Raw genomic sequence first — 13,674 nt, forward strand, 5'->3', positions numbered from 1 at the left:
GCATAATCAAATAATTCTATAGATTATAATATTACTCAGTCAATTAATGCAAGGTGGATTCAAGTGTTGAATTTCACCAGGAAGAATACCTGTGTTCAAAATTACAAGCAATTGCAAACAAGAAAGTAATTTTTGTATTTGTCTTTGTTTTACTAATACAAAGAATGCACACACTGTTCAATTGTGGAGTTAGAGAGTTTGACAGTGTGTGTTGATTTTGGGTGTTTGTACAGTATGTCCCACGGACTTATCAAAGGGACACACTCACAAGCAAGATATAAGGATGCACAGTGTAAGATAAATAGAGAAGGAGGGGATAGAGAGGATCTCTTGCAGCACTGGCCCTTTTAAATGCTGAGAAAGGCAGTCCTTCACTGTGTGTTTCTCTCAACAAAGGATCAGATAACTTCCTCCTTTATTATTGTCTACCTCTCTATCGACTAAGACTGATAACCCTCTCAAGGATATCCTGTCTCTAAGTGCACGGACAATCCACCAAAGTTCACATCCTCTTTACACTCTGCACACAAATTGAAAATTAAAACTTTAAAAGGAACAGTCCAAATTAAACTTAAGAAATGTGTTTTGGGGGCCTGGGTAGCTCAGCGATTGTTGATGCTGACTACCATCCCTGGAGTCGCGAGTTTGAATCCAGGGCATGCTGAGTGACTCCAGCCAGGTCTCCAAAGCAACTGTCCAATTCCCAAATGTCCAATTCCCAATATGCTATAAGTCCTCATGGTGGCGTAGTGACATGGCTCAATCCGCGTGGTGGAGGACGAATCTCAGTTGCACAGTGTAATGGTCAGGGCATGCTGAGTGACTCCAGCCAAGTCTCCTAAGCAACCAAATTTCGAATCTCAGTTGCCTCTGTGTCTGAGACCATCAATCCACACATCTTATCACGTGGCTTGTTGAACGCGTTACCACGGAGAACTAGCGCACGTGGATTCACGCTATTCTTGTGGCATCCACGCACAACTCCCCATGCACCTTTTATTCAATTTCTTCAACTTCAGTCATCTAGCATTTATATTGAATCTTGCTTTTATTATGTGTGGTTCACAATGAATAAGTGCTCTGCTCTGTCATCTCATACAACGTGAATGATTCTCAGTATCTGTTGCGTTTCCAGTGTTTAAGCGGTCGGATATATGCATTAATTTAAATACGCTCTCATCCACACTAAGATTGCAGCCTTCAGCGGTTTAATAAATCATAATAGGACATGTCACAATTGATTAATTGTCCATTTCAGTGTAAAAGGAGTAACAGAGCATGGGTTCAAAATATGCATGTGAGCATTTTAAAGCTGTCATGTGTCAGTCATATTGCACGCTGTTACTGGATTGTGTCGGTACTTGATACTACTGGTACTGCAAAAACACTAATATCGTTACTAATATCTTTTTTATTTTAGTACCAAAGTACTGATACTAATCCTGAACATGATTATTGGTTATTAAGCATTTTGTTTCTTGCAACAGAAGGACCTAATAGTCCCTTTCCCACCTACAGTCCTGGTAATCTTCCCTCAGAAACTTTCTAGATGAGAACTCTTACGAGGACCAGAACACCCATTGCATTCACATTCACATAAGGAACAACCGACATCATCTAGTATCGACCATTTTATCTGAGCATTTCAATAACAACAACAACAAAATCTACAACACCGACACAGGATGCCGTGATCAGAGCTACACTTTGGTTTGTTTTTGACTGTTTTCTACAAACTTTGGCTGCATCATAAAATGTATGTTGATCATATTATTTTACTTGGTACAGTGCTTTATATTGATCAATCATTATATTGATGGATACATTGAGAGAGTAAGTAGGAAATGTAGCCACTGTTAATAAACAAACTAGCTGCTAGCCTGCTACTCAGAGGACTGTGGTAATTTACAATTACTGATTAGGCAGTTGTTAGAGTTTACGGGTAGGCTTAGTCTCAGAACTGGAGTTAATGGCTTGAAAAACATATTAATACACCCATCATCTCCTTTTCATTTTATGAATGGGTTTGCTTAGGGTTAGAGCTAATATATGGCTCACGAGTGGATATGGGAATGTTGGTCTAGGACCAACAAAAAATCTTAATCCAGGAATATGTCCTACATGTAACTATGTCATGCCCCAGAGATCTATATATCAGTCCTTATAGAGATGCACAGTGTGTTCATTTATTTAATGCCTTGCACAACTGTATTGCTTGTTTGGCTGTAGCTTGTTCTGCTAGTTTTAGAAGCCAAAATAATTAAAATATTTCAGATTTTAAATGTATTATTGTACCTGATATTCATTAATGGTGTCTCTTTTATACCAGACAAAAGTACCACGTGTCATAAAACTGGATGTGTTGTTAGTATTGATGTAGGTTGCTACAAATATATTGACATTAACTTACTTGCTCTTACTTGCAATATTCCATTAAACAGTTGCACTGCCATGGCAGTGGTTGACTTCAAAGAGAAAACTTACAATATAGCTTCTTTAAGACACTTTTAATCAGGGCTCTAAGCTAACATTTACAATAAGGTTCCATTTGTTAACATCAGTTAACAATATTAGTGAACATGGATTAACAATTAACAATACTTTTACAGCATTTATTAATCTTGGTTTATGTACAACACTAATTCTGAAAATGTTGGGACAGTAAGAAAATGCTAATAAAAACTAAAATAATTGATATATAAATTATATTCACCCTTTGCTATATTGAAAGCACTACAACTACACATTATATTATGTTTTTCCTTGTCATTGTTTTTTGAAAATGTACAGTCATTTCAAATCAGATGATTGCAACATTCTCAAAAAAAGTTGAGACAGGGGTAATTTAAGACTAATAACAAATTGACAAGTTAAAATAACAAGGTGATGTGAAACTGGAGATTGTAAACAGGAGAGGCAATCGTGTCAAAGTATATAGGGAGCTACCAAAAACAGCTTAGTCCTTCAAGAGCAAGGATCATTCGAGACTTGTCAATTTGCCAACATAGTCTTCAGAAAATAATCCTGCACTTTGACAACAATGTTCCCCAAAGACAAATTGGAAGGATTTTGGGCATTTGACCCTCTACAGTGCACAATATAGGAATTTGGTCAAATCTCGGTGCGTAAAGGGCAAAACGAAAACCACTTCTGAATGTGCGTCTGATCCCTCAGACATCACTGTCTTAAAAAACATGATACATCTGTAATGGATATCATGAACATAGGCTTGGGATAACTTTAATAAACCTTTATTAGTCAAAACCACTTGCAGCTGCATCCACAGATGCAAGATAATATTTTACTGTGCAAAGCAGAAGCCCTACATCAACACTTTCCAGAAGCTCTGCCAACTTCTCTGGGCTCGGTCTCATCTTAAATGGAAAGTAGAACAGAACTGTGTTTTTTTTGGTCTAAAGAGTGATTTCAAAAAGCTTTTGAAAAACAAAACTGTTGTGTTATCCGGGCCAAAGAGGAAAAGGGCCATCCAAGCTGTTATCAGCATCAGGTCCAAATGTCTGTATCGGCCAGGAGTGTGTCAGTGCCCATGGCATGGGTAACTTGCACATTTGTGAGAACACCAGGAATGCAGACAGATATGTACAAATTTTGGAGCAACATATAGTGCCATCCAGTACCATCTTTTCCAGGGACGCACCTGCATTTTCCAGCAGGACAACTTCAAACCACATACTGCCCGGATTACAAGTGCATGACTGTGAAGCAGGGAGTGCTGGTGTTAGATTGGCCTACCTGCAGTCCTGATAATCTCCAATTGAGAATGTGTGGCTCATTATATAGCACACAATACGGCACTGAAGACCCCGTACAATTATGCAGCTAAAGACTTACATAATGGATGAATGGGGGAAAAAATCACTTTCTAAACTTAACAAACTTGTGTCTTCAGTGCCTAAATGCTTAATAAATGTTATTAGAAGAAATTGTGATGTTTCACAGTGGTAAACACTGACTGACCCAACTTTTTAAAATCTTAAAATTGTTATTACACTGTAAATATTCAGTTTTAAAAGATACAGCTTCAAGTTTTCAAGATGAAGAAAAAATTCAGATCACCAAATTCAATATTCTAAAATTCAAACCACAGAAATTCAGATCTACAGAAAGTGGATCAGAGATCCACAGGGAAGAGTAGAGGGTCTCTTCAAAAGTTTTTTTGGCCAATTAAAGGTCGAGGTGCAATAATTCTCTAGCGTGAGCCTGATTCAAAAGGTCGCCATTCTGACCATGAAGTGGTTCTTAAACTTTTATGATTTATATTTTTATGGTTAGCATGTTAGCACCTTCTCAGCACATGAGACATTTGTCTAAGCGGTCTCTGGTATTTGTTTTAGTATAAAGTATTTTTAGTATGAAAATGATTAGTATGCGTAAGAGTAAGCATAACATATAACTCAATAATTAATGTAATTCTGCTTCATTCTGTGATCAGAATCCACATCAGATCCAAGTCGGATGTTATTTCAAACACTTGTTGGTGTTTGTAAGTGCATTTTGAAGCAAGAATTTGGTTAAATATGAAATGTCCAGGACTGCAGTTTAAAAAAAATTCAAATTCAAACCTATTTAAAATACAACGTAATCATTTGTCAAAATCACACTTATAATTCAAATTCAAAAGTCTATAATTCAAATTTACACAATTCAAATTCAGATTGTTTTGGCATATTTCTGGCTCCATATAAGAACACCTCTGATAAAAAAATTTCAAGTACATTTTTTAAGTTAACCTTACAGGTAGCACCAAACAACATTAGTCCTGACTGATCACCTTTTGAGCATCTAATAAACTAAAGGTGTATTGATGACATTTTACTTCCATTTGATGGTAACAGACATTATATTGGTAAAACATGGTGTGGCAGGGCGGAGGGCGGGGCCGGGTCGTGATCCTACACACCCGGTCCCGTATTAGGCTAATTATGCCTCCGTGAGGTTTAAAGGTCGACTGCAGAGGGCTGTGCAGGAGAGAGAGATCGTTAGCGGACATGTCCGTCATGTGTGTTTGTGTTGTCTTTTAAGTTTTCCATTAAACTATGATTTATATCGTCAAGCCGGTTCTCGCCTCCTCCTTTCCATTGAATACGTTACATTGGTGCCAAAACCCGGGAAGGAGGAGGGATACGCCGTAGTAGCGTTCTCGCCACTACCATCCACCCCAACGGAGCAGCCGCGGCCATCTGCCGGGGGACGAGGAGCCCAGCCACCTGAGCGAGGACGATGGCCGCCGACCGCGAGGGGAGGAGGGGCTCCTAGCCGACCGCCTGGAGCGAGAGAACCGCTGCCAGGGGCGGAGGAGTCGCCTACCGGCCGCTGAAACGCGGCGGGGTTTAAGACCGCCGACCGCGAGCGGGGAGGGGCTCACTGCCGACCGCCTGGAGCGAGAGAACCGCTGCCAGGGGCGGGGGAGACCCCTTCTAGTCCCCGAGAACGCGGCGGGGTGTTCCGTCCGCCAGGGGCTGGAGGACTGCCTCGAGGCGCGGCTGTCGTCCGACAAAGGGTGGAGGAGTGGCCGAGGAACAAGCTGCGGCGTATCTGAGAACTGGCGAGTAAGTTTTTTTTTTTTTTTTTTTTCCATCTCTCTCTCTCTCTCTCACTGTCGCTCTGCGTTGGCCTTTATCCTCTTTTAAATTCTATAGTTTTTTGGGGGTACTACACTGTTACAGGAGTACCCTCCCATTTTAATCATTTCTGTTTCCCTCCCTTGTCCCTCCCTCATCCAGGTAGATGGGGATGACCTGCCGGCAGTCAGCGCGAAGGCGCGCCCTCCCCAGGGAAGGGGATGTACGTCAGGCCGGGGCTCCCCAGCCTGAGAGAACGAGGGAGGAATGTGGCAGGGCGGAGGGCGGGGCCGGGTCGTGATCCTACACACCCGGTCCCGTATTAGGCTAATTATGCCTCCGTGAGGTTTAAAGGTCGACTGCAGAGGGCTGTGCGGGAGAGAGAGATCGTTAGCGGACATGTCCGTCATGTGTGTTTGTGTTGTCTTTTAAGTTTTCCATTAAACTATGATTTATATCGTCAAGCCGGTTCTCGCCTCCTCCTTTCCATTGAATACGTTACACATGGATTAGTGAACACTCAAATATATTGAATCAAACTTTGATGACATGCATAACTATTCCAAAGTATTTTTAGTTGTAACTATCTCTGTTAAGCATTGTATAATGCAATAATGTAATGTTATTCATGAACATTGTAAAATGTTAATGTTTTCCATGACATGCACATAAACTACCTATTTATTTGAAGATGCATTTCTGTGTCCGTATATGCTGTCTTTTTTTTTTAATTGTTTTTCTATATAAAACATATGCTAGACTGAGGTATTCTACCATTGCATCTCTCGGCAAGCAAGAAACTCTGCTTAAACCAAGGTCCCTTTCAAGGCAAGTCAGTTCACTCGGCGGCCATCTTTGTAATGTTCCCAGCCATCCCGTGCAGGCTGAGCAGTTGTTTTCAATGTAAATATGTGGCATAAAAGTGGAGCTCCTATGAAATTGAATGGGGAAAGGCCGGAATCTCCAAAATGGTTGGTCAAGATTACGATCAAAGAACACATTTAAAATCAGCAGTAAAATCTGTAAACATTGATATCATAAGTAATAAGTGCACTGTAAGTCGCTTTAAAAGCATCTGGAAAATGCATAAATGTAAATGAAAATGTAAATATCATAAATTGTGCTTCTCTAGCTCAGATCATGCTAAAAAACAAAGTTTTTCATGCTAGTTCAACTAATGCACATCCGTGTTCTTGAGTTGACTGACTGGCAATGTCTGTTTCTAAAAGGACACACTTGAGAATGCGAAAAAGCCTGAAATTTAGCTTGCGTAGCTACGAGCGTCTGAGACCACGTACTTGCATAGAGTATGTGTCGGACTTAATAGCAATCCACTACAACTACTATTCTCCCACTACACCGAACATACTGTATGTAACACACACAAACAAACCTTGGTTCTATGAGCAAGATCTCCATCTACAGACTGCAAGTAGAAAATAATTAGAAATATTTTTCCCTTTTTTACAGTTAGGACATTTATGTCATCTATGTCATACAGTTGATGAAGAGCAGTTTATGGTCTTTGAAAAGGCAGTGTATAAAATGTAATAGTTTGAGTGTTGTTACTCATAGCTGCATCTTCACCATCTGGCTGAGGGAAAATACAGCCAGGCAGACAGACAAAAGCAAACAAAGGTCACTCCAGTACACAAAACACCCTCCAGTACAGTAGTAATGAGTCTATACTCCCTCTCCTTATAGTCTCGCTCGCTGAGATTTAAAGGGATGTATCTGATTTTCAGCTCTGACAAAATTATTCTGTTCTGATGAAGTTATCCAAGTTTTTTCTTTCTCAATGTATTGTAAATGCTTCATAACATAACACAAGCTCATTGCTGAGTTTAATTTCATTAGGTTGTACATGCACAAATCTAGCAAAAGTAAAAACACACACTATAGAGTAGAATGTTATAATTTGCAGCTTGGCAGCTATGTCAGGTAAATATCATGTTGCTCTCATTATATATACAGTATATATATGTAGGCAGTGAGTAAATGTTTAATTTTCTAAAGCACATTACCCAAAGTTCAGCACTGGCAGACCTGGGACACATTTAAGATAAGACTTATTGATGTTTACACTGAAACTCATCTCCAAAGTCTCCACCATTTATTCTAACTGCTCAGTGTCTGAAAAGATGGCATGCTAACCCGACTTGGCTCTCTCCCAGCTGTATTTCACTCACAGCTGGAGCCAAAACTGCCAAAACAGCCAGCGGGTCTCCAAGCTTAGAGTTATTTCACTCCTACCGAGACAGAATGGCATCAGAACTGACTCCCCGTACTCAAAAATTGGAGCAAGAGCCTTAACAAAGACGAGATGCTTGGCATGATGGGGGCCCAACAGCAGTGTAATTGACGGCAACTTTGGCCCTCTGGAGGCTTTTTTGTCCCGCTCTAAGGACAGATGAGGCTTGCTTCCTGTCTTGGAAGCTGCTGGGTATTCAGTTGCTTTGTATGTAATGATTCATTAAATGAATAATAATCAAAAGCAGTTGGGTTGGGGAGATCTGGTATTTGGATGCTGTACTAGAGTGATCAATGGGGCAGAATGTACTATGAATGATAAATGATTGATACTGCATTATGGTTAGTCTTGTTATGGCATTCTGTTTCATCGTAGCAGTGGAAATAAGATGAAGCCTGTGCACCGAATTACTTTGGCAGGAGTATCTTTGGTACAAAGTAACACTCTGGTTCTTGTACAGATCTGGTTCTCTTGTTCAATGAGGGGGGAAACTGGATAGTATTTTGTGATGCAGATTGAGCATTAATGGTAGGTAGATACATTTATGGAGAGAACAAAAAAATCCAAAAACATATATAGCAGCAGAATAAACTGCAGCCAAGAAGTGGAAAAGTCAATATACAGTGTGTTCTCTGGAGTTGCTTTACCCTGCAGCAAAAAGAGCACACACATAGTGGAACCATGCAAATGCATACACACATCACAAAAAAATTTTTTCTCTCAAACAGTCTGCTAAATTTGCAGCAACATCAGTCTAGACAAACTACATGTGCACACACAAACATATCCTCTGCAGGTCTACCTCTAGTAATGTGGCCTATACATTGACTTCTTAAAAGAGGTTTAGATCATATTAATTCTGCTTCAGACTAAACACACAAATACCATTGTACCTACAGGAATATGTTACTTTTTTATTGTCTAGTTCAACACTGTCTGACAGCCCAGTTGTTTATTAGTACAATGCCTGTAGGTATACACTCAAAGACATATTACAATATGGTATGTGAAAAAATCAGTTATGCTTCAGTGTCTGTAACACAACTACATAGTTCAGAGTCAGACTAGGGCTGGGCGATACAGCTAAAAAATCTATCATGGCGATACAGCTTAAAAATATATCATGGTATAATCTCCTCATCGCCGACAGGTACGCCACTCATTTTTGCATGTGTTCATGTGTTCTGACGTCACATGGCGATGGTGCAACAGAACCCCACAGCAATGCAACTTGTTATAGGCTGTTTGCTTGTCACTCGTAGCATGCTCCTTTATCAAGCCATATGATAGGCTGTTTATGATCCAGGGACAGTGCACGCTTGAGGGTTTTTTATGCAACCAAACTTCATGTCTATTTCCATTTTAATGCATTTAAGTGAAACTATCGAGCATTATATAGAATTTTTTATATATCATTATCGATAAAGGTGTACCGTTGATAAATACAGATACCGTTTTATCGCCCAGCCCTAAATCAGACTACAGAATATTTGAAAAACACACTGTTAACAGAGTGCAAAGCCGAAGGTAAGGCCAAGGAGAGATGTCTCACAAAAGTAAAATAAATCCCATCTGTCTGCATAGAGGTTATAAGAGCCAGCCAAATATCCCATTTAATCATTCAAGATAATTAGAGAGAGAAATTGAGAGCAGACATTTGTATTATTATAGGTTTTAGAATGCTTCAGATGACCAAGGTCTTATTAACATTCTCCTGTTTCTTTCTAAAAATATCCAATAATTATAATTATATGAGAGTGTAAATGATTGCCAGACATTAACTCATGCTTAATGTGGGGTTAGTTTAGGATGGCATTCAAAAAAGATGCATAATATATCATGTTGAAGTTTCCTGTAAATATGATCAAACATGAGCATCCAATCTGCCTAAACATTTAATAAATGCTGAAACACTGTTATTTCAGCATAGCCATGGGAAGATGCTTTATTAGGGTTACTGAAAGGACAGCATGGTGTGGGTGTCACGATTCCCTTGTTGTCTGCCCTGGGTTTCACTTGTCATTGTTAAATGTACTACACTTCCCAGAATCCACCTGTCATCACCACTGCCATTTTGTTCATTGTTCTCACCTGTGTCTAATTCAGTCATCACTCCCTGGTTATTTAAGCCCTGCTTTTTGTTCACTCCTGGTCATTCGTTGAATGTTGTCAAGCCTGATCTGTGGTTCCCTGCCTGAGTTCTTAGTTTTTGTTTCCCCATCAAGGGTTTTTCCTTTGTGTTTGTTTAATAAATAAAGAAGCCTGCATTTAGATCCTCTCTCCTCGCTGCCTCATTCGTAACGGAACGAACGACCAACTATGGATCTAGCAGGGTTCCTCATGGAGCTGACACAGGCGGACTTGACTGTCCGGGAGTTCTCCTACTTTTTCACCAATGTGGCCAGTTGCACCGGCTGGGATGACCACACTCTGAAGGTGGCGTACCGGTTCGGTGTTCCTAAACACCGGTGGTGGGAACTCCCGGAGACTGCACCTGGCGGGAGTACGTGGGACTCATCTTGGAGGAGTTCGCTGCCGGGGAGCCACCTCTCCAGATCCCAGCTCCCGCCTCTGGGCTTTCCTCTCCAGCCACAGTGAGTGAGCCAACCCCCACGCCTGCCGTGGTCAACGAACCAGCGCTGCTAACTTCATCCGCCCGGAGGAGGAGAAGAAAGGCCTCTGCTCTCCAGCCTCCGCTAACCACGGCCAACCAGCCAATGCCTGCAGCCCCGAAGATCAGTGAGCCAGCGCCTGTAGCCTCCGATGTCAGTGAGCCAGCGCCTGTAGCCTCCGATGTCAGTGAGCCAGCGCCTGTAGCCTCCGATGTCAGTGAGCCAGCGCCTGTAGCCTCCGATGTCAGTGAGCCAGCGCCTGTAGCCTCCGATGTCAGTGAGCCAGCGCCTGTAGCCTCCGATGTCAGTGAGCCAGCGCCTGTAGCCTTGACCGTCCAAGAGCCAGTACCCCCCGAGCTTTCCAGAGCTCCGCCTCTCGATCCTCCCAGAGCTCCGCCTCTCGATCCTCCCAGGGCTCCACCTCTCGAGCCTCCCAGGGCTCCGCCTCTCGAGCCTCCCAGGGCTCCGCCTCTCGAGCCTCCCAGGGCTCCGCCTCTCGAGCCTCCCAGGGCTCCGCCTCCCGAGCCTCCCAGGGCTCCGCCTCTAGGGCCTCCTCCCAGGCCCCCTGTCCTGTGGCCTCCTCCCAGGCCCCCTGACCCTGTTCCTGATGGGTGGCCAGCTCTTCCTGATGGGTGGTCAGCTTTTTTTTATTTTTGAGGGGGGGGCTGCTATGTCACGATTCCCTTGTTGTCTGCCCTGGGTTTCACTTGTCATTGTTAAATGTACTACACTTCCCAGAATCCACCTGTCATCACCACTGCCATTTTGTTCATTGTTCTCACCGGTGTCTAATTCAGTCATCACTCCCTGGTTATTTAAGCCCTGCTTTTTGTTCACTCCTGGTCGTTCGTTGAATGTTGTCAAGCCCGATCTGTGGTTCCCTGCCTGAGTTCTTAGTTTTTGTTTGTTTCCCCATTGAGGGTTTTTCCTTTGTGTTTGTTTAATAAATAAAGAAGTCTGCATTTAGATCCTCTCTCCTCGCTGCCTCATTCGTAACAGTGGGGGCAAATTATGCTGACTCCATGGCAACAGTGCATAGAAAAAGTGTTATGCAGCACTGATAATGCATACATGTACTCTTGTTTGAGAGTAGCACTGAGACTCAAAAGTATCTATCAATGCAAAAGGTGAATTTACATACCATATGTTTTTTTGTGCCAGAATACATATGCAAACTCAAAATATCAGAGTAAATTACAAAAACCACAAATTATGTGTATTTTTTTTTTCTGTGGTTTTGATACGATTAAATTAAGTGCATTAATAGGCACTTCTTGCTAAATTTGTGTTGTTGCGTCCCAGCATTTATGAGACTGCAATTCATAACACAATGCAAATGCGTGTTCCAGTTTCAATGTTGTCTCAAGGTGCACTACTGTAGACATTAGAGTGAACTGTCCTCTTCTACTTTGAGTTTTCTCTTTCAAGCCAATTACCGTCATGGCAGGCAACAGTTTGAATATTGTGGCAATTAAGTTAAAATAAAAATATTGATAGCAACCAAGTTGTATTAAAAACACAACCATTTTGTTTAATGGCACTGATTTTTTTTTAACTTAACTATATCTCCCCCTTGAGTACTGAGGTTTGTTAGCACCATAGTAATGCTAGATTGCATGTTGGCATGTTTAACCGGACCACGTGTTGGCAATGTGTTGGCTTGCATTTGTGTTTGCGTACTGTGTTTCTGGCTTTAATTTTGTCATATATTTAACAGCACAATGTCTCATCTGGAGGACTGGACAGTTAGAAAGGAGAACATTTTTTAAAAAAAATGTGAAAACAATGTTTTCACATTTTCACAGAAAGGGCTCAGGAACAAGAGAGTAATCTTATAAACATTAGTTTTATGACCATAACTGCCAGAATGGATACAGTTCAATCATCATCCACCAGTGCAGATGGGGGCACTTCCCAAAGACATATGTAGACAAGAGTGCAGTTGCGCCATATTTATTATATTTCTTCCAGCTCTCTTTTAATAAAGATCAATATATTTTGATAAACAGAGTGAGGTCAGGAGTGTGACTAGGGTCAGTCTCTGCCAATACATGACAAAAAGACACTGCAAAGCAAACACTGACATAAGAGCCGGGGTGGATGGAGCAGAAACTTGTGTCTCTAGGGAAGCAATATGTATTCGTTAGAAAGCGAGTCACTGTGTGATTGTTTGGGATAGATTCAACCTCTAGCTGTTACAGTAGCAGCAGAGTAGCTTATCTGGGGCTGGGCCTGTCTGCCTCGGTTAGAGGAGGAGGATGTGGGAGAAGGCTTGAAGGAAAAGGGAAAGAGAGAAACAGATGCAAGTAACTTTGGGCTGGTTAACTAGATGTAAGCAGGAAGCCAATGAGGATACTTGCTGATTCTGTAGCACAGAGGCGTTAGCTGTTTGCAAAATTATCAGAGGCTGTTCAGCACAAAACCACTAGGAAGGTAAGAAATTAGTGTCAGTTTGGAGATGAAAATAGATAATACATTATTGTATATTAATATTAGCATATTTTGAAGAAAACAAACATGTTTTTGTGGATAAAAGATGCAAAGAAACTACTTGAGAATGTTAAGTTTGTGTCAGTTTGAAGGTCTAAGTGTGTGAGTGAATGTGTATATACTGTATATGGGCAGCATCATATGAATGTCCTTGTATGCAAATCTCAAAGACACATCTCTCCACAGCCCAAGGCCTCTCTCTTCACTGCTTTATGGCTCAACAGGCAAGACAACACACTCACAAACCACTGCAAGCTTTAGGACAGCTGTAAATACACACATATACTATGGGAAATCTTAAAGGAATAGTTATAAAATGATCATTCTCTCAGTCTCATCATTTACTCACCTTATGCCGTCTCAAACTCGTGACACTCTTAATTCTGCGGAACACAAACAAAGATATTTTGATGCAGTGTCAAGATTTATAGTGAAAAAGGAGTTGTTGTTTTTCATCTTATTGCTTCAGAAGACGTGGATTAAACCTTTTGGTTCGTATGAATTAACTTTTTGCTGCCGTTATGTAAATTTCAGAGCTTGAAATTGTTGGACCCCATTGACTTGCATGGTATGGATATATTAGCATCATATCTCCATCAAAATATCTTTGTTCTCTGTAGAAGAAAAAAGTAATTCTAGTTTGAGATGGCATAAGGATGAGTAAATGATGAGATAATTATCATTTTGGGTGAACTATAGCTTTAAAATTAGACAGAAAGGAGCAGTGTTCAAAGTGGGA

General features: G+C 41.2%; 1 protein-coding gene across 3 annotated transcripts in view; it reads left to right on the plus strand.

The window, feature by feature from the left end:
• LOC127634292 (coronin-2B) overlaps window positions 1–13,674 on the plus strand; it is a 66,970-nt gene that overhangs the window by 25,977 nt on the left and 27,319 nt on the right. Inside the window, exon 1 of one of the 3 annotated variants that reach the window (XM_052113977.1) lies at window positions 12,778–12,878. The exons of the other annotated variants lie outside the window; for them this stretch is intronic. The gene's annotated coding sequence lies outside the window, so the exon portion shown is untranslated. Of the gene's footprint in view, window positions 1–12,777; window positions 12,879–13,674 lie in introns of those variants that run through there. 3 annotated transcript variants of the gene reach the window in all.

This window comes from Xyrauchen texanus, chromosome 1, assembly GCF_025860055.1.
Source record: "Xyrauchen texanus isolate HMW12.3.18 chromosome 1, RBS_HiC_50CHRs, whole genome shotgun sequence".
NCBI lineage: Eukaryota > Metazoa > Chordata > Actinopteri > Cypriniformes > Catostomidae > Xyrauchen > Xyrauchen texanus.